This window comes from Cibotium barometz, chromosome 41, assembly GCF_041138505.1.
Source record: "Cibotium barometz isolate CiBa-2024 chromosome 41, ASM4113850v1, whole genome shotgun sequence".
Taxonomy (NCBI): Eukaryota; Viridiplantae; Streptophyta; class Polypodiopsida; order Cyatheales; family Cibotiaceae; genus Cibotium; species Cibotium barometz.
The window spans coordinates 23,256,394-23,281,277 of record NC_141086.1 but is presented as its reverse complement, the minus strand read 5'-3'; the positions used below and the strand labels follow the sequence as shown (position 1 = coordinate 23,281,277).

The 24,884-nt window shown below is 50.5% G+C and overlaps 1 protein-coding gene across 2 annotated transcripts in view; it reads right to left on the bottom strand.

The window, feature by feature from the left end:
* The window catches only part of LOC147614789 (ATP synthase protein I-like protein), an 82,339-nt gene that overhangs the window by 33,544 nt on the left and 23,911 nt on the right, over positions 1–24,884 (bottom strand). The gene's annotated exons all lie outside the window — the stretch shown is intronic.

Genomic DNA, 24,884 nt, shown 5'->3' with positions numbered 1-24,884 from the left:
GCCAACTGGCACTAAATCTCCACGACTAGCCAAAAAAGCAATTGTGGCCAGCTGCAGGGGTGTCGGCCAGCACGTGGGAGGTTGTGGACCTGAAGCAAAACAATCAGCCAGCACCAGCATGTACATGCAGTCGGCCAGCATCAGAGGTCCTCCTTCCACCACAGGGCTCTTCCGAATACTCAGAAGAAGGGGGGCTATCTGCTGCTCCGGAGATATGTCAATGCCCACATAGCATCCCAAATAACGCACTCTAGTGCCGGGGGGCAGCCACTGAAAACCATCAACTGGCCTCCAAGTCGGGGGGGCATAGAACTGACCCACAACCCACACGACTTGTGCCAGTTGATCAAAGCGCCCGAAGCTCTGCAAAACCTGTCCGTGGCTGAGGCGAAGCGGCGGAGGTTCTCCTCACCTCCCTGAAGATAGACAGCAGTGTCATCCGCAAACTCCGAGTCTAGGAGCTCCTCCGAGGTGCGGATGGGAAGCTGGAGGCCCCACAAACCTATATCCTGTGCCGTCAAAAAAGTGCTCATGGCCTCCGCCACAAAAAGAAAAAGAAAGGGCGCCAAGGGGCACCCCTGCCGCACCGAGCGCGAGAGCTGGAACCTCTCTCCGCGCACGCCCTGTATCAGCACCTGGCTATGAGCCGATGTGTAGAGTGCAGAGACCCCACGGATCCACTGAGGGGGGAAGCCCATCCTCTCCATAGTGCCTTCCAAGAAGGCCCAGTCCACCCGATCATATGCCTTCTCGAAGTCGAGAAGGAGCACTGCCAGATCCTCCTACCGAAATCTAGCCAAAGCCGTAGCCTCCCAAAAAGAGAAGATGTTATCCAGAATGCTCCTATCCTGGATGAAGCCTGTCTGCGTGGAGTGGATGATGTCCGGAAGGTGAGGCTGAAGCCGCCTGCTGATCGCCTTAGCTAGGACCTTGTAGGCCGTACCTAGCAAGGTGATCGGTCTCCACTGTCTAATCTCCAGTATGTCTCCTCCCTCTTTGGGGATCAAGTGAATCAACCCCTCTGCCATGCTGTCCGGCATGACTCCCGACTCCATAATCTCCTGGAATGCCAATCTGAAGCCCCTATGTAAGAGGCCCCAGTACCTCTGGAAGAAAGCCACTGAGAGACCGTCCTCTCCTGGGCATTTGCCCCGAGGTAATGCCTGAAGAGCCTCCTCCAGTTCCGTATCCGAGAAGGGGGAGAGAAGGGAGTGCTGCAAATGGGCCGGCACAACCGGTCTCGTGAAGCTCCAGACTGCCTCCTGAGCCTCTCTCACCCTGTCATCTGCTGGCTCAGCAGAGAGAAGATCCCTGTAAAAATCTGTGGCTATCACCCGAACCTTGGGGGGATCCACCACAACCTGGCCATCAGCCTGCCGAAGACGCCTGAGACCCTCTCGTCTGAAGCGAGGCCCTGTCGCCTCAAAGAAATCTCGAGTCACTCTATCTCCAGCCTGTGTCCAAAAAGAAGCCCAAGCATGGAATCGGAACTCCACCCTCCTCTCCTCGATGGATCTGATCTCAGTGCGAGCTGACTCCATTTGCTCTGAGATCCAAGGGCTCGTAGGATCCCTCTCCTGGAGTCTCTGGAGGGACGCTAGACTCCTCCGTAGGCTCCTCTCCTGCTCTCTGAAGGCCTCCAGACGGTCCAGGGCAGCCTGTCTGAGCATCCGACTGATCTCCTGCAAGCCACTGGCAAGATCGCTGGCTGCCGATCCTCTCCTGAACTGCAGCTCCTGCCAGACCTGCTCAACTCTGATCGCAATCTCGGGCTCCTCTATGAGACAATCTGGAATCCGAACGCTCTGGCCCCGCTCTCCTCTCGTAGGGTCCTCGATCTGGAGAAGCACTGGGAAGTGGTCTGAAAACGAGGAGCCTGCAAGTATGCCCACAGTGCCACCTCTATCACAAGCCCACTCATTAATGTAAAACCTGTCGATGCGGGAAAGGTTAACTCCTATGGCCCGTCTAACTGAGCGCGAGAAAGATAGACTCCCCTGCAACCTGCCAAACTCCGGGAGAGTCCAGGGATCTTGGCCTCTCACCTGCAGCACTAGTTCCTCCCAGGCAGCGAGCTCCGGCCCATGAATGGTCTCCTGGCTGCCCCCCATCCTGTCCTCTGCATCCTCCAGCATGTTGCAATCCCCTCCTAGGCACCAGTGGTCTGCCAAGGGGAGGGACTGCCTAATGGTGCTCCAGAACTCGGCTCTCCCGATCGCCCCATTAGGGGCGTAGAAGTTGAGGAAGCCAATGCGGTCTTCCCCAACCCGAAGGATGATCCACTGCGCTCGACCCTGGACCAGAGTGCCAGAGTCCACAACCTCGAAGCTGCTCGCTGACTGAGATGCATACTCCACCCTGGTTCCCCTGGGAGCCATATGCCGGTGACCAAAAAGTGTGACTCCTGCCTGGCAAGATCTTCCCGCAGGTGCGGGTACGCCCGGCAGAAAGGTGGTGCTCCTGGATGAAAGGATATCTATGGGTCCTCCAACGAGAGCCCTCTGGATCTCCTGGCGAAGTCTGCCCCGACCAATGTAGCAGCGATGTCCACCGAGACCCTGGATGTTCCATGAGAGGATCCTCATGGATGAGCTATGGCAAGTGAAGCAACCGCCACTGGCTCACCCCTCTCAGCCGGCCCGGATGATCTGCCCTCCACTCTGTGAGTCTTGGGCGCCGGCTTGGAGGGAGAATAGTCACTGTTTGTCCGGGTGCGGAGTCTCTCCAGAAAGAGGGTGACCTGTCTCTGTGTCCAGCCCCACTCCGCCTTCGCCCTGTCCAGGGCATAGGCGTGAGACCAATCCTCTGCATATATGTATCTAAAGGTAGGCTGCACCCTCGGGGCGGCATGGAGGAGGATCAGTAGCACCGCCTCAACTGAGGTGTGGACCGGATCTGCCCGCCAATCTCCTATACCAAACAAGCTCATGCGGGCTGAGTGTAATCGGGTCTGCAATAGGTCCGCGAGCCCCAAGTCACTGAAGTGGTGAGAAAACTCCAGTATCTGATCACGCAAAACTTCCTCTACAGAGTTGCAATCCCTTGCTGTGTCTGGGGAAACACTGAGAGGAAAAGAGAAGGCCACCATGCTGCTCACCACTGAAGGAGAACGAGAGGGATGGCACACCACGCAAACTCGCAAGGGCGCGACCAGTGTCTCGAACGGGCCAGCATCCAGCTGGAGGCACCTGAAAAAACTGTAATCCACTGGTAGCCCCATCACTCGCAAGGGCGCGACCAGAGTCTCGAACGGGCCAGCATCCAGCTGGAGGCACCTGAAAAAACTGTAATCCACTGGTAGCCCCATCACTCGCGGGGCCCCCCCAGGGGAGAGAACTCTGTGGCGGGCGAAGCTAGGATCGCCATCTCCACCGGCCCGGAGTGGCGATGGAACAGCTGCTGGAGTGAACTCTGGCCTACCCAGCTGCGCTGCCCCGGGGCAGTGGGTGGTTTGGCGAAGTATCCTGGAGAGGCGGAGGGAGGGATGGGGGCTCGCGGCGAGGAGGGGGGAGAGCGAGGAGAGGATGGAGAGGCATCTGCCAGAGGATAGGTGTCAGGGGGGGCCGCCGGGGGAGGCGGGAGGGGGGGGCTGGGGGGGGGGGGAGAGGTGGATGGTCACCCCTCGGGTCTCTGCAGGGGGTCCAGAGGCGGCATAGCGTGAAGGATGAACCCCCTTGCGGGGACAGGCGCGTGCGAGATGGCCCATCTCCCGACATGTGTAACACTGGCCGGGGAGGCCCGAATACTCCACGCGCTGTATCAGATGTCCTCCAGAAAGACAAGGGAGGAGGATCGTCTTTGGGAGGGACTCCGGTGACGAAACCACAACACAAATGGCCGAGAGTCCTGCTGCCCGAGCTATCACTGAAGCCGCTGTCTGAGGCGTCTCCACCACCTGCCCGAACGCCTTGCCAATGGATGACAAGAGGGGCAAGTAACTCCCTACGGAGTCCAGGAAAGCAGATAGTGACGGGGAAACCTGTCGCGCCTGCTAGCGGGTCAGAACCGGGGTCGAAACCATGAGTCCATCGCGCCAGGAACGCCCGGGGATGAGCGGAGGGCAATGGGGCTCCGAGCCAGCACCATCTCAGCTGCCTGGGGGGACTCGAAATCCACCTGGGTAGTAGCCACGTCCCAAAAAATCTACGCTAACGATCTTGGCGGGCACGCCAACAAGGCTGCCTTGAAGAAGGTCGCGAAGCTCTCTCCGCATCGGACGGCTACCCACTATCTTGCAGACCAAGGAGGAGGCCTCAAGAGCGGATACTGTGGAAACAAACAACTGAAGATCTTCAGCTGTGAACTCCAGACGGAGACCGAAATCGGCAAGGGTAGTCGGAGCGGCTTCCATGGAGTCCTCCAGAGGGAAAGGCCAGAAACTGGGGTCACCAACGGGAGGGACACAGCCCTGCGAGGAAAAAGAGAGGCGGAGGGCTACACGATAGCGGGGGTGGGGCGGGGGGGGGAGGGGGGAGCTGAGGCGGGGGGGAGCTAGCGGTGGGGGGAGGGGCGAGACGGAAGGGGAGGAGAGGGAGAAGGCGGAGGGGAAGAGTCGCGCAGCGGAGGAGAAGGCGGAGGGGGGAGAGGTGGCGGGGGAGAGAAGAGAGGCGGAGGAGAAGGAGGCGTGGGGGGTAGAAAGGCGGGGGAAGAGATGGCGGGGGAAGGAAGCAAGCGGGGGGGGGGGGGGGGGGGGGATGGCGGGGGAGGCAGCGTGGAAGGAGGTGGAGGAGGAGAAGGCGGGGGGGGGGGGGGGGGAGAAGGCGGGGGAGGAAACGAGGAAGGAGGCGGGGGAGCGATGGTGGGGGAGGATGCGAGGCAGAAGGCGGGGGAAAGAGGCGAGGAAGGGCGCAATGAAGGAGGCGGGGGAGAGGACGGAGGAGAAGGCGGGGGACAGGCGGGGGGGAGAGGGGGCGCGACGGCGAGAAGCAGCGGGGGGGGGGAGGCGGAGCTCGCAGGCGAAGTTCTTCTGTAATTCAACAAACCCAGGTTTAATGACTTCTCCGTGAGACTACGAGAAGAGTTCAAGAATTTAACAACAAGAATCACTCCCACTGAATCTTTTAAGATCCAACTACAATCTATAGGTAAATCCTTCTTTCTAAGCAAATTTCTACAAAGCTCATGAACACTTGGCAAAATGGCTTTAAAGCAATTACTCAACCATTTTGAAACCGAAGTTAAAGAGGTATTTTTTTTTTCCGAGAAAAGATCCTTTCATTAGTTATATAAAAAAACACCCGTAGGGCTACAAAAGATCTCTCCTGCTCATAAGAGAGACAGAGCAGTGAATACAGCATGACAGCCCGAGAGACTCTCCCTAGGTGCTGCAAAATACAAGCATCAGTACAAAGAACTGAGAGGCTAAATCATACAATAGGGGGGGGGGGGAAGAGCCAAACAGGTGGCCTGTTGTGCCAACGGGGGGATCCCGTGTGTAAGGTGTAGAAAGGGCCACAGCGCCAAGTGGTGTGAAAGGCCTGGTGCCGTAAGATCGCCTCATCCGAGTCTCCCCGGATGCGGTCGTACTGTCCTTGCAGGGTGTGGATCAACTCCTGCCAAATCCCCCGTACAGTCTCTGCTGGTGGCTCCCAATCTCCCTCAAAGGCCGTAAAGCACCGGGCCCTCTAGGTGAACCAGATGGCGAGGCTGCTGAGGAGCTCCCATCATAAATCCCTCTCCTGTGTCCAGAAAATCCGGTGCCGGAACCAGGCGAGGCTGGCCCCGAATAAATCTGATGGCCTGACTGCCTTGCTCCATCTCATAGCCCATAGCAGGCCCTGACGAAGTCGACCAAGCAACGGCACCCCACGTAAACATATCCTCTGGAGAGAGGGGGGCCAGAATACGCAGCATCCGCAGCCAAATCTGCTGTGCCTGAGGGCAATCCAAAGGCAATGTCTCTGTGTCTCCATAGGGTGGCCGCATCGGACGCAGGCCGCCGGAAGACCGCTGTAAACAAGCCAAGTGCCAACTGCTGAGCCCCTGTGGGGCGACCAGCCACTGAAAAGTCGAGATCCTGCGGGCCTATCGACTAGCCTAGAGCCGAGCCCAAAAATCCTCCAGGAACTCCTGTGAGAGTCCCTGTAGTCGCCAATGCCCCGCTGCCGCTGTGGAGAGACCGTCCTCTTCGCCCTCAAAATATGCCGCCCCAGCCGAACAGTATACTGGAAAAAGGTGATCTCTGTGGCCTCAAGGGATGCATAAGGATCATGCCACTTGTACTCCCCGGGGTCCCACTATAGCCGGGCCAAGGGGCGCGCTGCATATGCCCATATGCGCCAATCTGGGAGCACATCAGCAAGGTCGGGGTCAATATGCCACTTCCGAGAAGCGGTGGCCACTACCCGAATCCTCTGAAAGGTGCACTCTACAACCAAAGGCGACTCCACCTCCACTCTGTGGAGTCTGCCCTCATCCTGAATCTCATAGTAGGGGCAACTGCCATCCTCAGTGCAAGCTCTGACAGCATTCAGGATCTCCAATTGTGTAAAGGCTCCCATCCACCATGGGGCCACTGGCTCGAGAGGGTGAACCACTCCTCTGTGAGTGCCTCCTGAATATCATCCCTCATAATCAACCCCCCTCTGAAGTGACTCAGCCTCTCGACCTGGATCTCCTCTGGTAGACTGCAGAAGGCCTGCCAGTCTCCAAAACTACGAGCTAGGCCTGCCGCTAAAGGGCCCCACGCTAGCCGAGGCCGAGAACCCAACATATGACCCTGCTCTGTGCGAACCGCTGGGCTCCAGATGAGCGGCTGTCTGGCCCGCTCCTCAACACAAGAAGGAGGTCGCTGAGAGAGCCCCGGTCTCAGCAGCTCCCAAGCTCTCAGGATACTCAAAGCAAATCTGTCCTCCCATCCTCTACTGAGGCCTGTCCTCCTCATCTCTGTAAAGATCCAGCAAATCTCTGGTGCCCAAGTGCCCCCTGCTGGGGGCGCCCGAGCCTGCAGCCGCTGCAACAGGAGCTCTTTCCGAGGCTCAGCGCCTGGAAGCAACCCCCGAACGATAAGCTTCCCCAATAAAGCTCTACTCTGATCGACTGGATCTATAATGCCCAAACCTCCCTGAGCCAGCGGAAGTGTAATAACTGCCCATGCAACCTTTGCCCGAGCTGGCTGACCGTCCCGCCCAGACCACAGAAAGTTCCTGATCAGCCTCTGTACCTGGCTGATGCAAGAGCTCGAGAAGATCCAGCAAGACGTAATGTACCACATGGTCGCTAACAGCACCTGATTTGCCACCACCACCCTCCCAGCCAAGGATAGTCGAGCTGTACTCCAATACAAAAGCTTCTTCCGAATGCTCAGAAGAAGCGCGGCAATCTGCTGCTCAGGTGACAAATCTAGGCCAATCTGGCATCCCAAATACCGCACTACGGTGCCTGGAGAAATCCATCTAAAACCAGGGTCCGGGCTCCATGCCGGAGTGGGAGCACTACTGATCCAAAAGGCCACTGTCTTGCGCCAATTGATCAATGCTCCCGAAGCTGCACTAAAAACCTGGAGCAACTACTCTGCCCGAAGAAGATTGGCCTCTTGGCCATGCAAAAATAAGCCCGTGTCGTCTACAAACTCAGCATCAAGGAGGTCCTCTCCCCGGACTGGGAGCTGAAGTCCTCTCAAACCGACCTCCTCTGCCGTCAAATACATGCTCATAGCCTCCGCAAAGAAGAGAAAAAGAAAAGGGGCGAGGGGACACCCCTAACGGACTGATCTGGTCAGCTCAAAACTCGGCCCCCGTCCTCCTGCAATCAACACCTGGCTGCGAGCTGTGGAATACAGAGCCGCCACCCCTCTGATCCATCCTGGCTCAAAGCCTAAGCGAAGCATAGTGCCCTCTAAGAAACCCCAATCAACTCTATCGTATGCCTTCTCAAAATCGAGAAGCATCACGACCAAGTCCTCGCCAAGAAATCTAGCTCGGGTCGTCGCCTCCCAGAAAGTAAAGATGTTGTCAAGGATACTGCGCTCCTTGACAAATCCTGTCTGAGTAGCATGAATCAACTCCCCCAGGAACGGCTGGATCCTCAAACTCAAGGCCTTTGCTAAGACCTTGTAGACAGTATTGAGGATCGTAATAGGCCTCCAATGCCGAATATCATCTGATACTCCCTCCCCCTTGGGGATAAGATAGATCAAGCCCTCTGAAAAGCTCTGCGGCATCACCCCAGTGTCCAAAACATGCTGAAAGCCCTTGCGGAGGCCTGGCCCCAAAAGGTCCCAATAGCGCATAAAAAAGGCCGGCGTCAGTCCGTCCTCCTCTGGGCAACTATGTCGCGGCAGGACCCTCAAGGCCTCGGCAAGCTCAATCTCTGACAGAGGCGCACCTAGAACTGTACGCATACGGTCTGTGACCCTCCTCTGCACATGGGCCCACACAGTCTGTCTGCAAACATCTCGATCCTCAGTGGCTAGCTCCGCTGAAAGCAGGTCTCTATAGAATGCAGTGGCAATGGCTCTGATCTCCCCGAGCTCAGTAGCTACCGATCCATCCGGTCTACCAAGCTGGCGGACTCCTGCTCGTGCATGACGGGGCCCAGTGATCTCAAAAAACTCTCCAGTCACTCTATCACCAAGCTGCGTCCACTGAGAGGCCTGACGACGATAGTAAAACTCATGTCTCTGCTCCTCTACCTCTCGAACCTCCTGGCGTGCCTGGCTCAGCTGGGACACCACCCACTCACATGCAGGCTGCTGCTCCTAAAGGCGCTGTAGCGAAGCAAGGCTGCGTCTCAGCCGATGCACCTTCTCGCGAATCTCTCCCAGCCGTGTCAAAGCTGCAGCGTGCAGAAAAGAGCTAAGATCGATGAGCCCCTGGGCACACTGGCCTGCTGCATCCTGGTCAGAGCACTGACTATCATGCCAGATCCTCTCAATGTTCTCAGCGAGACTGGGATCTGTAAGTACCCTCTTTGGGATCCTCAACTGCAAGCTGGGCTCCCGTGTCCTCTCCTCCAATGTCAAGATAACTAGCGCATGATCTGAAAATGAGGTGCCAGCGAGAATGCCGATGGAGCCCCCTCGCTCCCCTAACCAGTCGCCCACATAAAAGCGATCAATCCATGATAGATTAGTCCCTCCCTGCCGGCGATCCGACCGAGAGAAACTAAGACTGTCCTGAGACCGGGAGAAAGCCCCATGCTGCCATGCATCAGTGATCCTCAATGACATGCAAAACCGGTCCCAAGCTGCAAGCTCCGTGCCGTGCACTGTAACATGACTGCCTCCCACCCTATCTGCCGGGTCCTCAAGCATGTTGAAGTCTCCCCCGACACACCAATGTGCGGCCTCTGGCAATGCATCCGTAACTTGGGTCCAGAACTCTGCTCTGGCACTAGCATGATTGGGCACATAGACGTTGAGCACGCCCAATAGCTCATCATGCATCCTCAGAATGACATAGTGTGCTCTACCAGGCACAATGATCCCTCGATCCACAATGGCCTGCCGCCATACATCTGCAATGACCATGCATACTCCTCCCTGTCCACCCAAAGGACTAAACCCTGCAGACCAAAAAGTGTCCCATCTACCATGCATCACCGAACCATATCTCCGGATCCTGCTCTCACCCAAGTGGTGCTCTTGCATCATCAAAATATCAATGCTGCCACCAACCAGGCATCTCTGAAGCTCCTGCCTCAAGCAACCACGATAGCGTATAAAATGTGCTCCGCCAAGGCCCTGTACATTCCATGAGATGATCCTCATGGATGCCCTACTGAGGTGGATGCTGTCTCAGCCGTACGGCGGGCCTTCGCAAGCGGCTTGGATGGAGAGTAGTCCCCATCCAAGCGGCTGCGAATCTGCCCACCCGGTGTGCTGCAAGAATCCCGGATCAGGCGCCAGTGGCTGTGGCCCATGGCGACTGCCTCCCGCTCTGACAAAGCAACCTCGTGTATACACACATATCCAGGGTCGCGTGCTAAGTCTGCCACTATGCGAACGACCAAATGCCGAATCCCTGAGGTATCCACACTCCCGGGATCCAAGAAAAAATGAGCCAACTCCCAAAGTCGGCCTATCACATCTGTCACCTCCAGATCGCTCATGTGATGAGAAAACTCAACTGAAGTGCTGAGAGCGAGCTCTAGAGTCCACTCCCGATCGCAAGGGCCACATAAAGGGAACGAGAAGGCCACCGCCACGTCTAGTGCCTCCTCCCCGCGGGCCGGAGGTATCACTACATGAACTCGGATGGGTGCTGGCTCATGGGGGCCCTCTGCTCCAAAAAGCCGTGTGAAGGTATAATCAAAAGCCTCCGAGCGCCGTCTAATGCCAAGGCGACTTAGCCGACTGCGGATAGATGAAATCCGTGAAGCCCTAATCGGCATAGGTCTCCTCTGTGATGCTCGAGCGAGGTCAATGCTCAGCGCTCTCCGGACTGCAGGTGAACGCCAGGGAACTGCCAAGGCCTCCCGGGAAGGTGAGGCAGGCGGAGGGGGAGGAGGGGGAGGGGAAACTGCTGCCGAAACCGGAGCGGAGACGGGAGGAGGCGATGGTGGAAGCGAGGCGGTGGGAGGGGACGGGGGTGGGGGGGTGAATGTCAGAATATGCAGCGGAGATGATGACCAAATCTGGGAACACAAGAGCAAAAACGAAGGAAGAAAAAACAGCACAAAAAGAGAGAGATGTAGGCGTGTAACTCTGCTCTGATATACACAAGAAGATCCCGAATATGATACAATCAGTGGTATGGGGGTGGGGACATATTTATATGCCCCCACAAGTGCAGTCGGCCTGCTGAAAAAGGGCTCCCCGACTGCGTATGCAGTCGGCCAGCAGCATGCACCCAGTCGGCCAGCTCTGAGGAGTCCACGACTGATCAAATACAGTCGGCCAGCTCCAATACACATATCAGATGTAGTCGGCCAGCATATAGATCCTCCTGCCAACTCAGGGATGCATCCCAAGCCACAGAAAAATGGGAAAAAATGGGGGAAAAATACGGAGAGTGGGGAAAAATGGGAAAACACCTCATAAGGGCGGGCACACCCACAACAAAGGCCCTGGTGTATAAAACTGGACAGGAGATGACTTCTAACACCCCCTCTCAGCTCCTGGCTGTGTGACCAACCACTGGGAGCTGGGGTGCCGCCTGAGCAAATCCTGAGAGCGACTTCGTGAAGAGGTCCACTGTACTGTCCTCCGTCGAACAGAACTCCAGCAAGATGTCATCAGCAACAATCTGTTCACGAACAAAGTGCCTCTGGATGACCAAGGGTTCCTCCAGTGGAAGCCCAAACCTGCAATGCAACCTCCTCCTGCTCCGTAAAACTGCTCCTGGGCCATAAGTAGATCCCCTCGTGTCCGAATCTCCTCCCCAAACCGAGTCACTCCAACCGTGGAGTCGGACTCCATCCAACAATCCCCCTCCTGTGTACAAGAGTCCATGATCCTTCGCATGCCGCAGTAACCACAGGAAACGCGATCCTGCCTCACAAAGAGACATCTGCAACCAAGAGCTCACCTGCCTCATGAGGAAGCTCCCGTCCAATCCGGTGTCCATCAACCAGATCAATGAACCATACAGCTTCTGAGTCACAGAGACATCACCCTGCTCACAAGGATCAACACCTGTTACGGTGCACAAGCAAGTCCTGGAAACCTGATGAAACCTGTCAACCACCCCCTCTGAATCCGGAACCACAAAGCATGGAGAAACCACCTCCTTCTGCAAGTAATCACCTGTCACCTGCCTGGCTTTCCGAAAGGTCCCCGTGGAAAGAACATCCTCAACTACTGGAAGTTCTATGTCCCGAACACTACGAGACATCAGAGCATAAGTGACCTGTTCAGCTTCCTCTGACTCACGAACACAAGAACTACCAACCTCAGTACTAGAAAGTTCCTGCCAACTGCTGCCATCTACTGGCAAGCTATCCACCACCTGGTCTCGGAAAGCCTGTACCTGCAGCGTATCCACACCTGAGTAGCTATTACCACACTGCCACTCATCACAATCTTGAGGACCTGGGAGAGAGAGTGCAGAAAGCCTGTAGACTCCATTCTCCACTCCACCTTCCCAAACCACTTGGCCTGTTGCTTTGTCCCGGAGAGCAACAAAATGCTCATCAAACTCCACCCGTACGCCAGTCTTGCAAACCTGATGCACTGACAACATATGAAAACCAAGTGCCGGAACATACAACACCTGGGAGGAATGCTTCCCCCCTCTGCCATCGGGAACTATCTCCATCCTGCCCTCACTGTGAACTGGGATAGTGGACGTATCCCCAGTAAGAATATGACCAGAAAGCCTGCAAAGATCCTGTAAACCGGAACGGGAAGGAGTCATGTACCTGGAAGCACCACTATCGAGAATCCACTCCCGAGTATCCGTTGCGGAGAGTCCTCCAATCCCCTCCCTGCCTGAAGAAAATGAAACATCTGTGTCCATCACCTCCAGGTGCACAAAAGCCGGAGTCTTCGTGATTGCTGAGGAGTCTTCACCCTTCTCGGTCTTCCGCTTGGGACACTGCCTCCAGTAGTGGCCTTTCTCGCCACAATCATTACAGGTCCTCTCTGCCTTTAGTTTCTCGCGGTCAGCGTCGGACATCTTCTCAGAAGACTTATCCGATGAAGCCTTCCCCTTGCCCGAGTTACGGCCTTTCGACCGTTGGCCAGTAAAGGCCTCCGAACCTCCACCCTGAGGAGGGTTCGTAAATCGTTCCTCCTGTTCCAAGACCATGGGCACAAGCTCCTCCCACGTGATGGTGCTGAGCCTGCCACTGGTAATCAAAGAGGAGTAAAATGCTGAGTACGAAGAGGGCAAATGTGACAGCAACGTGATGGTCATGTCCTCTGACGATATCTCCTTCCCAGCCTGAAGAACTTCCTGCTGAAGAGCCTGCAGCTTGTTAATATGCTCCCGCATCGTCGCCGACTTTGCAGGGCTCATAACCCGCATCTGTACTTCCAAAGAAATCCTCTTCATGGGTGATACCCTGTTGTACAGAGAAGCCAAATGCTGCCATATACCTCTGGCCAGCGTCATGTGCTTTACATGATTGATTACCTGTGGTGTGCAGTTGAGGAAGATAAATGAACGGACCCTGGCGTTGACGCGATCCCACATCTGCGTCTGGGCCTCCCGGTCCTTTCGGGTTGACGGTAACTCCCCTTCCTCTACTTCCGGCCGTGGAACACCAACAACGACGAAATCGGCGAGATCGTAGGACTCCAGAACGGATTCCATCATCACCTTCCATATGCCGTAGTTGCTCCCGTCTAACTGACGGTCCACCGGGAACGTGGGGAGTGTCGGGATCTTCACATGTCTCTCGGCCATCTCAAACAGATCTGCCATAGCGGGGATGTACTCTGAAAAGGGTGGGTGGGTGGGAACAAAGAAGAACTGATACCTGCAAGTGGCTGTCCAGCAAATCAGCCCGCCTTCCTCTTGCTTCTCCTCTTCCCGAACAGTCCAGAACAGTCCACCAATCAGCCACAAAACAGCCCCCTCTTGCTCACACAAATCCCAAGACCTATCTAGAGCCTAGGCTCTGATACCATGTCAGAATATGCAGCGGAGATGATGACCAAATCTGGGAACACAAGAGCAAAAACGCAGGCAGAAAAAACAGCACAAAAAGAGAGAGATGTAGGCGTGTAACTCTGCTCTGATATACACAAGAAGATCCCGAATATGATACAATCAGTGGTATGGGGGTGGGGACATATTTATATGCCCCCACAAGTGCAGTCGGCCTGCTGAAAAAGGGCTCCACGACTGCATATGCAGTCGGCCAGCAGCATGCACCCAGTCGGCCAGCTCTGAGGAGTCCACGACTGATCAAATACAGTCGGCCAGCTCCAATACACATATCAGATGTAGTCGGCCAGCATATAGATCCTCCTGCCAACTCAAGGATGCATCCCAAGCCACAGAAAAATGGGAAAAAATGGGGGAAAAATACGGAGAGTGGGGAAAAATGGGAAAACACCTCATAAGGGCGGGCACACCCACAACAAAGGCCCTGGTGTATAAAACTGGACAGGATGACTTCTAACAGTGAAGGAGGGGGTGCTGGCATCTCCTGGTCCTCAGTCGTCGCCGCGGGGGTCTCCTCCTGGAGGGGAGAAAAGCTGTTCCTCACAGGAACCCAGTGAGGCTGAGACTGTGGCTGCTGCTGCTGCGGTCTCTGGGCGTGCTGCTGTGGCTGTCTCCCTCGGCGGCGCCCCTATCCAGGCTGCCACTCCGAGGCCTCTGTGGCCTGAGCAAGTGTCCCGGAGGCAGCTTGCCGAGCCGAATCTGTGGGCGGGCCATCAGTAGCCTGCTGCTGTGGTGAGGGTCGGGGTCTCCTGCGAGGGCAGGCCTTGGCTAGATGGCCGACCTGCCTGCAAATGAAGCACTGATTCGGGAGCCCCGAGAACTCCACTCTCTGATCTATCCATAGCTGAATGACCTTAGGAAGAGAGGAGATGTCAGACACCAACACTCTGACCGAAGGTAGCCCAGCTGCTCTGGCCACCACTGAAGCAGCGGAGGGGCCAGTCTCTAGTACCGAGCCCACCACCGAGCCCACCAATGCTCCGAGCCTGGGGAGGAGCGGAAGATACTCCCGACGGAGTCCAGGGAAGAAAACTGTAACATGAAAAAGGTGCTCTCCTTGCTCCGCCGCTGCTGGGTCAAATCCATGCTGCTAAGGTCTGAAGAAAGCCCGAGCACCCCTGATGTCAAGGGGACTCATGGCAAGGACCTTGGCAACACTCTGGGCGGCCTCGAACTCGATCTGGTAATGTCCACGGCCCAATAGCTGTACGTCCACGATCTTGCCCACATCTGCAAGAAGGCAGGCCTGAAGAAGATCCCGGATCTCCCCTCTGTTGGGGCGAGTGCCGACTATACGGCAGATAGTGGAATGTGCCTGGAGACGTTCCACCTCTGCGGCGAGGCTCGCTTCCTCTTCTGGCGAAAGAGAAAGCCTGATGGGAGTATCCTCAGGGGGGGTCGAGGGGGCTGCAGAAGAGTCCCTCTGAGGTGGGGCGGGAGGAGCCTCCATCAGAGTCTGAAGCTGTGGCGAAGGCGGAGCGAATTCGATACCTGCAAGAACCGAGCTGTACGTGAAGGGCGGAGAGGGAAGGCGGGAGGATAAAAAAAAGAAGGATCCCCAGGGGGCGGAAAAAACAGCAAAAGGGGGGGGGTAAGGCGGCGAAGAAACAGCAAGAAGGGGGGGGCGGGAACAGCGCGAAAGGAGAGGCGGTGGGGGGAGAGAGGGCTGGCGGAGGGGGGGGGGGGACGGGGCGCTGACGAGGGGAGGGGGCGCAAAGGCGAACTGAAAGGGGGGGGGCGCTTCAGCGCGAGAGAGGGAGAGAAAGCGAGGAGAAAGGGGGGGGCGCTGTCGTGAAGTGTGCGGTACAGCCAGGAAAGTACGAGACTTCTAGCTGTGAGAGTGAATGTCAAATCTAACAAGGAAACTCACGCACAAAATTTCCCAAGGAGTATTGAACATCACTATTTCCAATGACAATTACATGTGTCGATTTACCTTAATACATCCTTGAATTCATCCTGATGATTGCACAAAATTGCATACCAAGTGTTTGTTCCTTTACTCACTGACTTCTTTCTCGAAATCCTTTGAACCATTCACATGTAGGCATAACAAGGCCTTCAAATTTTTCCAATATACAAGTGACCAGTTACATCCTTTACATCCAGTGCCATCAAAACCATTATGTCAAGATGCTCTTTTTCACCTGAAAACCTGCCTTAATATTCTAACATCTCACAAGCAAAAGATAGCATTCGGCATAGCTTTAACATACTCGTAATTTCCAAAATTCATTTGAGTAGAAAGTAAGACCAATTACCCTCGACTTCAATGTATTTTTCACAAATCTCCGAGCTCCAAATCCTTTAGCTTTTTCCCCAAGGTCTTTCTATTCACTTCCAAATTCTTTTTGATATATGGGATATACGATTCTCTCAAATCGTATAGAGTGAGAGTAATTTTAAAGGAATTAAAAAAAAGAAATCACTTAACTGAAGGTTTACATGCGTGGAATTTCTTGATTCATTTCACTAATCGCAAGCTGCACGTCGCCGACTGTTCGATGAAGGTCATGAGAAAAAAAAACGAAGAGTATCTCCTTCTATAGTACTCAAGATTTCCTCCAAATCTAACACCTACAAGGCACAAACAGTTTACGTATTCTTGAAATAAAAAAAAACTGGTCGAATGGGCACTGGTTCTCCTTCTCTGCAGAATTTTTTTCCTCACTGGTCCTCGCCGCCGTCTGCCTCTGGTTTTTCCTCTCTTTTTCCCGCGGGGAAATCGTGCTTACACCACCTTTTGCAGCTATCAATCCGGAAATTTCCCATTTAAAAAGCTGCGCTCGAATCTTCTTTGCCCATTATCTAGCAAATTCTAATAAAAAGAAATACATTTCTTTTTTTTTACTCCACGTATGCTGCCACCCACACTCTAATGCTTTCCATTGTTTTCCTTTTTAATGCCACGCAATCTGCCCCTTAGTGTAATACTCCTAACCTTAGCATTAAGGTAAGGTGCTCAATGCAAGGTAGTTCATCTAATTTTATTCCCCAACATTCAATAAATTCCTCGACACTGCAATGTCCATTGAATCTCCATTACTCTTGATGCCTTCGTAATTTATAAATCATCATATCGGCCATGTGATTCATAGAATCCCCAATTGTTCATTCAAGTATTTTCCCATGTTTTCATAAATACATTCCTTTGTGCATTGGCATACTCTCATGTTTGCATTCCATAAGGTTCACTGATTTAACCCAATCGATACCATTTAGCAGAACCATCACCCTCCACACTCATATACAAAAACTCCTAGATCTGGCTCAGCCTCAGCTTGTCTTATTGAACCTCATTTACAACATGAACATATGTACATGGCATCATATAATGACTCGTCATGGCACATAACATCATGCATCTGGATGTGTATTTGATGGCCTCACATGCACGGTTTCACACCATAGACGTGCCATGGCACGACATCCACCCCCTCTAAACTTGCACATCCTCTGGTATGTGCCAAATCATCATCAAGATCTACATATAGCTGGATGTCGTCTTCATCTTCTGCATTGTCAGGAAGATCATCCTCTTCCTCTTCAACCATATCCATACTACCACTGTCAAGCCTCTCATCCTGAGTCTCCTGTGAATCAAAAGGATCACTATCATGCCTTCTTTTAAATATCTTGATCCTTTTGCCTGCCACAAGATTCTTTATTTCTGTTCCATCAAGCTCACACAGAGTATACGTGGCATTTCCATGCACATGCTTGACAATGTAAGAGCCAAACCATCTTTTTGCAAATTTTCTTTGAACAGTGAATTGGTTGTCAAGGCTACTGTCATACATTAGAACCCAATCACCTTCTTCAATAGGTTTTGGCCGGAGTCTGTGTCTACTATCAAATCTTTCTTTATTTTTCAGCCTTGCATCTTTCAAGCGAGCTTTAGCAAGCTCTACATCTTCAGGCCTCCTCTCCAACTGTCTTATTCGCAATGCAAGGAGGTCATCTCTGCTCAATCCTTCCACCCAGGGCAATACATTCCAAGTTAGAATTACTTCTTCAACTGGCATCACTGGCTTCTGACCATACATCAATTCTGCAGGCATGTATCCTGTCACTGAGCTATGAGTTGTACGGTCAGCCCACAAGGCATATGGTAGCAGCTTTGGCCACTCTCGCACTCTTTCTCTGCATGCCTTAGCCAAAGCTTTAATGATTGGAGGATGTCCTCGCTCACTTTTCCCATTGCCCTCAGGATTGTAAGCACATGTTAGGGACAGTTTGATACCAATTCTAGAGAAGAATTCCCTTGCTTCTTCAACATCTAGCTCACCCCTATCAGCTGTTATCTTCCCAACACAACCATACCGGCAGATCACATCTTCCAAGAGAAATTTGCATACTGTTTCCGTACTCTTTGTTCTAAGAGCACGCCCTTCTACCTGATTTGTCAAATCTTCTCTTGCAAGTGCAATGTACCGCATCTGCCAAATTCCCAAAGGCATTGTAACTAGATCCACTACCCATTTGTAGTGCATGGCAGGTGGGTAGGTTGGTTGCAAGCCATCACGATGCCGCACATTTGAGTACATTTGGCATACCATGCATGTTTCCACATATTGGGAAATATCCTTGTGCATTCCTTTCCACCAATATTTTTCCTTTATTTTGGTAAAGGTGGCCCACACACTTCTATGTCCAGCCCAGAGACTCTCATGGAATTCTTTCACAAGCTTTCCTTGAGTCTCTTTATCACATATGACTCTCTGTGGCATAGCATTCCTCTGCTTAGGATGCTTCCAGAGATACCCATCCTTTAGGAAATAACCATATGCTTTTCTGCGGATCCTCTTAAATTCTGAGTCAGACCAATTTTCTTGCCTTGTCAGAGTACTCAAATATTGACCAATAAGCAACCAATCTCCTTCATATATTTCCTCAATAAAAGACTCAAGTGCATTTGATAGGCAAATATGATCCCCTTTTGCATATGCTGTAGTATAGAACTTTGTACCCACATCATCAATGTCACTAATCATCTCTTTCTCATCTTCATACCTGGCTCTTGATAGCATATCTGCAACTGGATTATCTTTTCCCGCAATATGCTCAAACTCAGGATTTAGTGACTTGATATAAGCAATCCACCTAAGCATAGCAATATCTGGAGTGGTACAACTTGCTATCATCCCAAGAAGTGGCAAGCAATCAGTTTCCACAAGTACAGATGCCCCAATAAGATATTCTTTTTCACATTTTAGAGCAGTGACTATCTCCCATAACTCTCTCTTGATCTGTGGATACTTTCGTTGCCGAAAGCTTAATACCTTTGCTCCAAATCTAATTACATACCTATGATCATCCTCATCATCTTGCCCTACTGCCCATCCTATCCCAGTAGGACTAGTATCAACTGTAACAATCACAGGCCTGCCACACTCATAATCTGCCTTTCTCAAAGTGGGTGATGATTGGAGCAAATATTTCAGCTTCCGCATAGCTTTAATATGTACTGCACTCCACAGAAATTTTAGATTTTTCCTCAAAAGTTGATAAAGAGGATCTGCTACATGTGCATAATGTGGGATCCAAATAACATAAAAGACACATGCTCCAAGAAATCTCCTCAGCTCTGTAACATTAATGCATGTTTCCTTCATTCTTTGTATTGCATCTATCTTGGCTGGACAAGGACGGCGTCCACTAGTACTACAAAGATGTCCCACTATTAGCACTTCACCAACTCCAAACACTGATTTCAGCCCAGATAAAGTAAGATTCACTTCTTCAAGCCTGGATAGAATCATGTCACAATCCTTTATATGATTTGCCACAAACTTGCGGCACCCCTTTGAATCCAAATCCCCATCTTTGTCTTTCTCATCACAGCCCTTTATTGGCACATCATCCAAAAATGGCATAGTTTTTTGTGGTATGAAGTCTCGTAAGACTTTATTCATTCCATTCATCATATGTGCCACTGAGTTAGTGGCTCCGTGTGGTAAGGTACACATCCTTACTAATCCCAAAGGAGTTCTCATTGTGGTCAAGTCCTTGCTTTGTATATCCAGCTGGAACTGATCATACCCCGAATACAGATCACCCATAGAGTATATAGCTTTCCCTGCAAATGCTTCTGCAAACTCATCCACAATTGGACCTGCTCCCACATTCCTGATTGTGACTTTGTTTACAGGTTGCATGTCTTGAATAAAGCGCAATGTCCCATTTTTCTTTGGTACAGTAAACCATCTGTTGGAATATGGGGCACATGAAGGCTCCAAGATTCCCATCCTGATCTTTTCCTTTAGTAATTCCATCAACTTTGGCAAGAGAGCCTTTGGTACTGGAATTGGCCGCCGCAGGTTCCAGGGTACATGTGAAACAGTAAAGATCACCATTGGTGCTGTTACACTTGGATCAACACAGCCTATCTTATGCGGCTGAAAAGCAAAGGCTTTCCCATGTTTTACAAGCATCTCCTCAAAGCATTCTCTTTCAACTGGCAACAGAAAATCCTTCTCACCAATCTTCAGCTCTTTTAGAGTTTCTTGAGTAAATTTATGCCCAATTTTCTTCGGATCTCTAAGATTTGGCTGCATAGAAGCTTCATCTATCTTCTCCTTGCTTCCTGGTGGCAAGGGCAAGGCAACTGGTTTCACCTTCTTTGCAACCGTTTTGTACTTTGTATCAACATGAGCATCCATCTCACAATTCATGTTTTTACATTCCACCCCCTCAAATTCCTGGATTATATCATACATCTCCACGGATGACACCTTTATCATTTCATTTCCACCCTGTAAGCATGCTCTTCCCATATCAAAAAGCACATCCATAGTATCTACACATGACACCTCATCAAGCACCCCTGAAATAAACTCATTCTTCCCCAAAAGACCACACTGCTGAAAACTTTTTTGTTCATTTTGTATATGTTTTCGCATGCCACGCTTCAAATCCTTGGTTTTTACAAAAACCAGTGACCCATAGCTAGAGAATCCCTAAAAATTTACTGGAAAACTATTTACATTGATTGAGTCCTGCGAGAACTCATTTTTCCTTGTACCATTGGAATCCCGCCTTACAATGGCACCTGGCCAAAATCCCTCATCTCCCTGTAATTCATGAATTCTCTATTTATCTTTGGAAGTGACTGTGCTCGAAGAGACTCACGATTCCTTTCATGGTTAATACAAACTGTCAAAAACTGAACAGCTTTTTTGCCATCTTTACTCCTTATTCTTGCATATACTGAACCATCATCCAAAACCTTTGTTTCCATCCTTACAGCTGTAATGTAGGGTTGCCCAAGAATGAGGGGATACAATGACATCTCCTGAACAAAGAAATTCTGATCATCCTTCACATCCCCTATAGTTACCCTTACATTTGGACATGCTGCATAAAGCTCTCTAGATGAGGTATTAGCTGCTTTAATCATCCACCCATGATCCACATCCATTGGCCACTTACATTTGTTGTAGAGATTTTTAGCCATAAGATTTATTTCAGACCCATGATCAATTAGAGCGACATATGGCTCTTCCAAATCACCTATCTTGACAAGGGTTTCAGTGGTTGCTCTTGCCCAATGGCTCCTGGAGTAATGACTCTTTGTAAGAACTTCTTTTTCATCATCCTCTTCCACAAAGCGCACTTGTCGTGCCCCATCAGCAGAGTGATTACATTCCACCACACTTTCTCTCTCTTCCTTTTTCTGTACCTGTACTCCATGAGTCTTGGAAGTGCTTGCCTCCCCTTGTGATGGAATAGATTCAATTATGAACTGTCTTTTCCTTCGTATAATATCAATTATCTCATCATGAAATTCTTTCTTTGCAATCCCCAAGACTTCCCCTAGTGTGAATTCCACCCTGCTGTTTAGAATCCTCTCTTCAAGCACTTTTTTGAGATCTGTTGCAGCTTCAATATCAGATTGAAGCTTGTAGAGTGGACTTTTCCCTTTACCCTTCTCCTTCATTTTTGCTGGCACTTCTTCCATTGAAACATCCTGTGGAGGTATACGTGATGGCCCAGGATCCTTCTTTTCACTTCCACGTGTAACTCTTTTTGATGGCCCTCCTTCCTCATTTTCCCTTTTACGCTTCTCCTCTACCTGTGCCTCATTATTTTGGCATTTGGCAATATAGGCATGAATAGATAAAGAATCCACAGGCTCCTCCCAGCCAGTCTCAAGACGTATACAATCACCTGCTTCATGCAAAGCTTGCTTTGACACTTTCTTTGACGCAATTAATTCCATTGTTGATGGCCAAAATCCTCATTCTCATAATCCTCATCATTCTCAAATCCCTGCTTTAATTGACCAACCTTTAATCCATAGGTTGCTGCCTCAACCATAGAAATGGCATGACTAGCAGCCATAACCTCTACCAGCTTTTTCATCCCTCCTTTTCCAAAGTTTGTACTCAATGGAAGACCAGTCTCTGTAAGATGTATTTTCCCATCTTTGAAAAACACAAGTTGATTTTTAAGAGCTTCTTTATAGCTAGCACAATCTTTCTTTGCATGCTCTGGGTCATCACACCATATGTATCTATATGTAAACCCTTCTTTACTTTGAGGCCTTTGCATAGAAGCCTGCCCCAATGGTAAACCTTTTTCTTCAATCTTGGACATCTTCAATTTTAAGTCACACATACCCTTGATAAGCTCATCCATTGGCCCATCTACCTTGGGAATTGTAGCAGCTGGTTTGGGTAGATTCTCAGGGGTAACAACAGCTATGGGGGTTGCAGAGCCCATTACCATTTTATCCCTCCTCCGCTGCCGCTTTGCTAACATAGTAACTGCATCCTCAACATCATTCCAATCACTCTTTAATCCCTGTTCTGTATCCTTATCCTCAAGGAGGATTTCCAATTTCTCCTGGAGATCTTTCCCAGCTGCTTGTAAGAAGAGCTCTGTTTTTTCTCTGTCCAAAGTTGCACGCTCTATCCTTGACAACTGGGCATAACGCTTCTCAAACTCTCTTAGCAATTCTGTGGCAGAAATTCCCATTTTAGATTTTGTGACCCATTCCAAGAAAGTTCGTTTGGTCACTCGCTCAGAATCCTCCATAAAATATTCATCCTTTAAAGCAAGCTTGAACTCTTCCCAATTTCTGCCACCATGTGCTGTCTGCAATCCTTTTATGCGCTCTCTTATTTCAGGAACACATACCAGCTCGAAACTTCGAACCATGTCCTCCTCAGTAACCCTGTTTAGCTCCATCTCCTTTATATAATTGCGCAGGTACTTTGTAATGTCCTTCCCATCAAATTGATCCATCTTTTTCACAATTGATTGTAATGCTTTGGTCGTGGAAATTTGTCCCCTATCAGCAGCTTGTTGCTGTTGCATGTACATGGTAAACATCTGAAACATCTGCATAACTCCGGGGTCAAAATGAACCCCCTGACCCTCAGAATTCTTAGCCATAGCTTCCCTGTATAGTTCACCACACTCTCACCCCAGCAGTTTCACGTCGGGTTCACCAAAAGATGTCGTGAAGTGTGCGGTACAGCCAAGAAAGTACGAGACTTCTAGCTGTGAGAGTGAACGTCAAATCTAACAAGGAAACTCACGCAACAAAATTTCCCAAGGAGTATTGAACATCACTATTTCCAATGACAATTACATGTGTCGATTTACCTTAATACATCCTTGAATTCATCCTGATGATTGCACAAAATTGCATACCAAGTGTTTGTTCCTTTACTCACTGACTTCTTTCTCGAAATCCTTTGAACCATTCACATGTAGGCATAACAAGGCCTTCAAATTTTTCCAATATACATGTGACCAGTTACATCCTTTACATCCAGTGCCATCAAAACCATTATGTCAAGATGCTCTTTTTCACCTGAAAACCTGCCTTAATATTCTAACATCTCACAAGCAAAAGATAGCATTCGGCATAGCTTTAACATACTCGTAATTTCCAAAATTCATTTGAGTAGAAAGTAAGACCAATTACCCTCGACTTCAATGTATTTTTCACAAATCTCCGAGCTCCAAATCCTTTAGCTTTTTCCCCAAGGTCTTTCTATTCACTTCCAAATTCTTTTTGATATATGGGATATACGATTCTCTCAAATCGTATAGAGTGAGAGTAATTTTAAAGGAATTAAAAAAAAGAAATCACTTAACTGAAGGTTTACATGCGTGGAATTTCTTGATTCATTTCACTAATCGCAAGCTGCACGTCGCCGACTGTTCGATGAAGGTCATGAGAAAAAAAAACGAAGAGTATCTCCTTCTATAGTACTCAAGATTTCCTCCAAATCTAACACCTACAAGGCACAAACAGTTTATGTATTCTTGAAATAAAAAAAAACTGGTCGAATGGGCACTGGTTCTCCTTCTCTGCAGAATTTTTTTCCTCACTGGTCCTCGCCGCCGTCTGCCTCTGGTTTTTCCTCTCTTTTTCCCGCGGGGAAATCGTGCTTACACCACCTTTTGCAGCTATCAATCCGGAAATTTCCCATTTAAAAAGCTGCGCTCGAATCTTCTTTGCCCATTATCTAGCAAATTCTAATAAAAAGAAATACATTTCTTTTTTTTTCCTCCACGTATGCTGCCACCCACACTCTAATGCTTTCCATTGTTTTCCTTTTTAATGCCACGCAATCTGCCCCTTAGTGTAATACTCCTAACCTTAGCATTAAGGTAAGGTGCTCAATGCAAGGTAGTTCATCTAATTTTATTCCCCAGCATTCAATAAATTCCTCGACACTGCAATGTCCATTGAATCTCCATTACTCTTGATGCCTTCGTAATTTATAAATCATCATATCGGCCATGTGATTTATAGAATCCTCAATTGTTCATTCAAGTATTTTCCCATGTTTTCATAAATACATTCCTTTGTGCATTGGCATGCCCTCATGTTTGCATTCCATAAGGTTCACTGATTTAACCCAATCGATACCATTTAGCAGAACCATCACCCTCCACACTCATATACAAAAACTCCTAGATCTGGCTCAGCTTGTCTTATTGAACCTCATTTACAATATGAACATATGTACATGGCATCATATAATGACTCGTCATGGCACATAACCTCGTGCATCTGGATGTGTATTTGATGGCCTCACATGCACGGTTTCACACCATAGACGTGCCATGGCACGACAGCGCGATGGCGAGAAGAAGGGGGGGGCGCATAAGCGCTGGCAGGCGGGGGGGGGGGGGGACAGGGCGCGAAGGAGGGATGGCGAGGGGCGAGCGGGGGGGGTGACGGCGGGAGCTTTAGCGAGCACAAAATTAACCTCCAAACTAAGTTAAAGAGGTATTACTAGAGGCAACTATAAATCTAGGCTTCTTGGGATGTTTATGAAACTTCCAAATAGCATAAAGAAAAGGTAA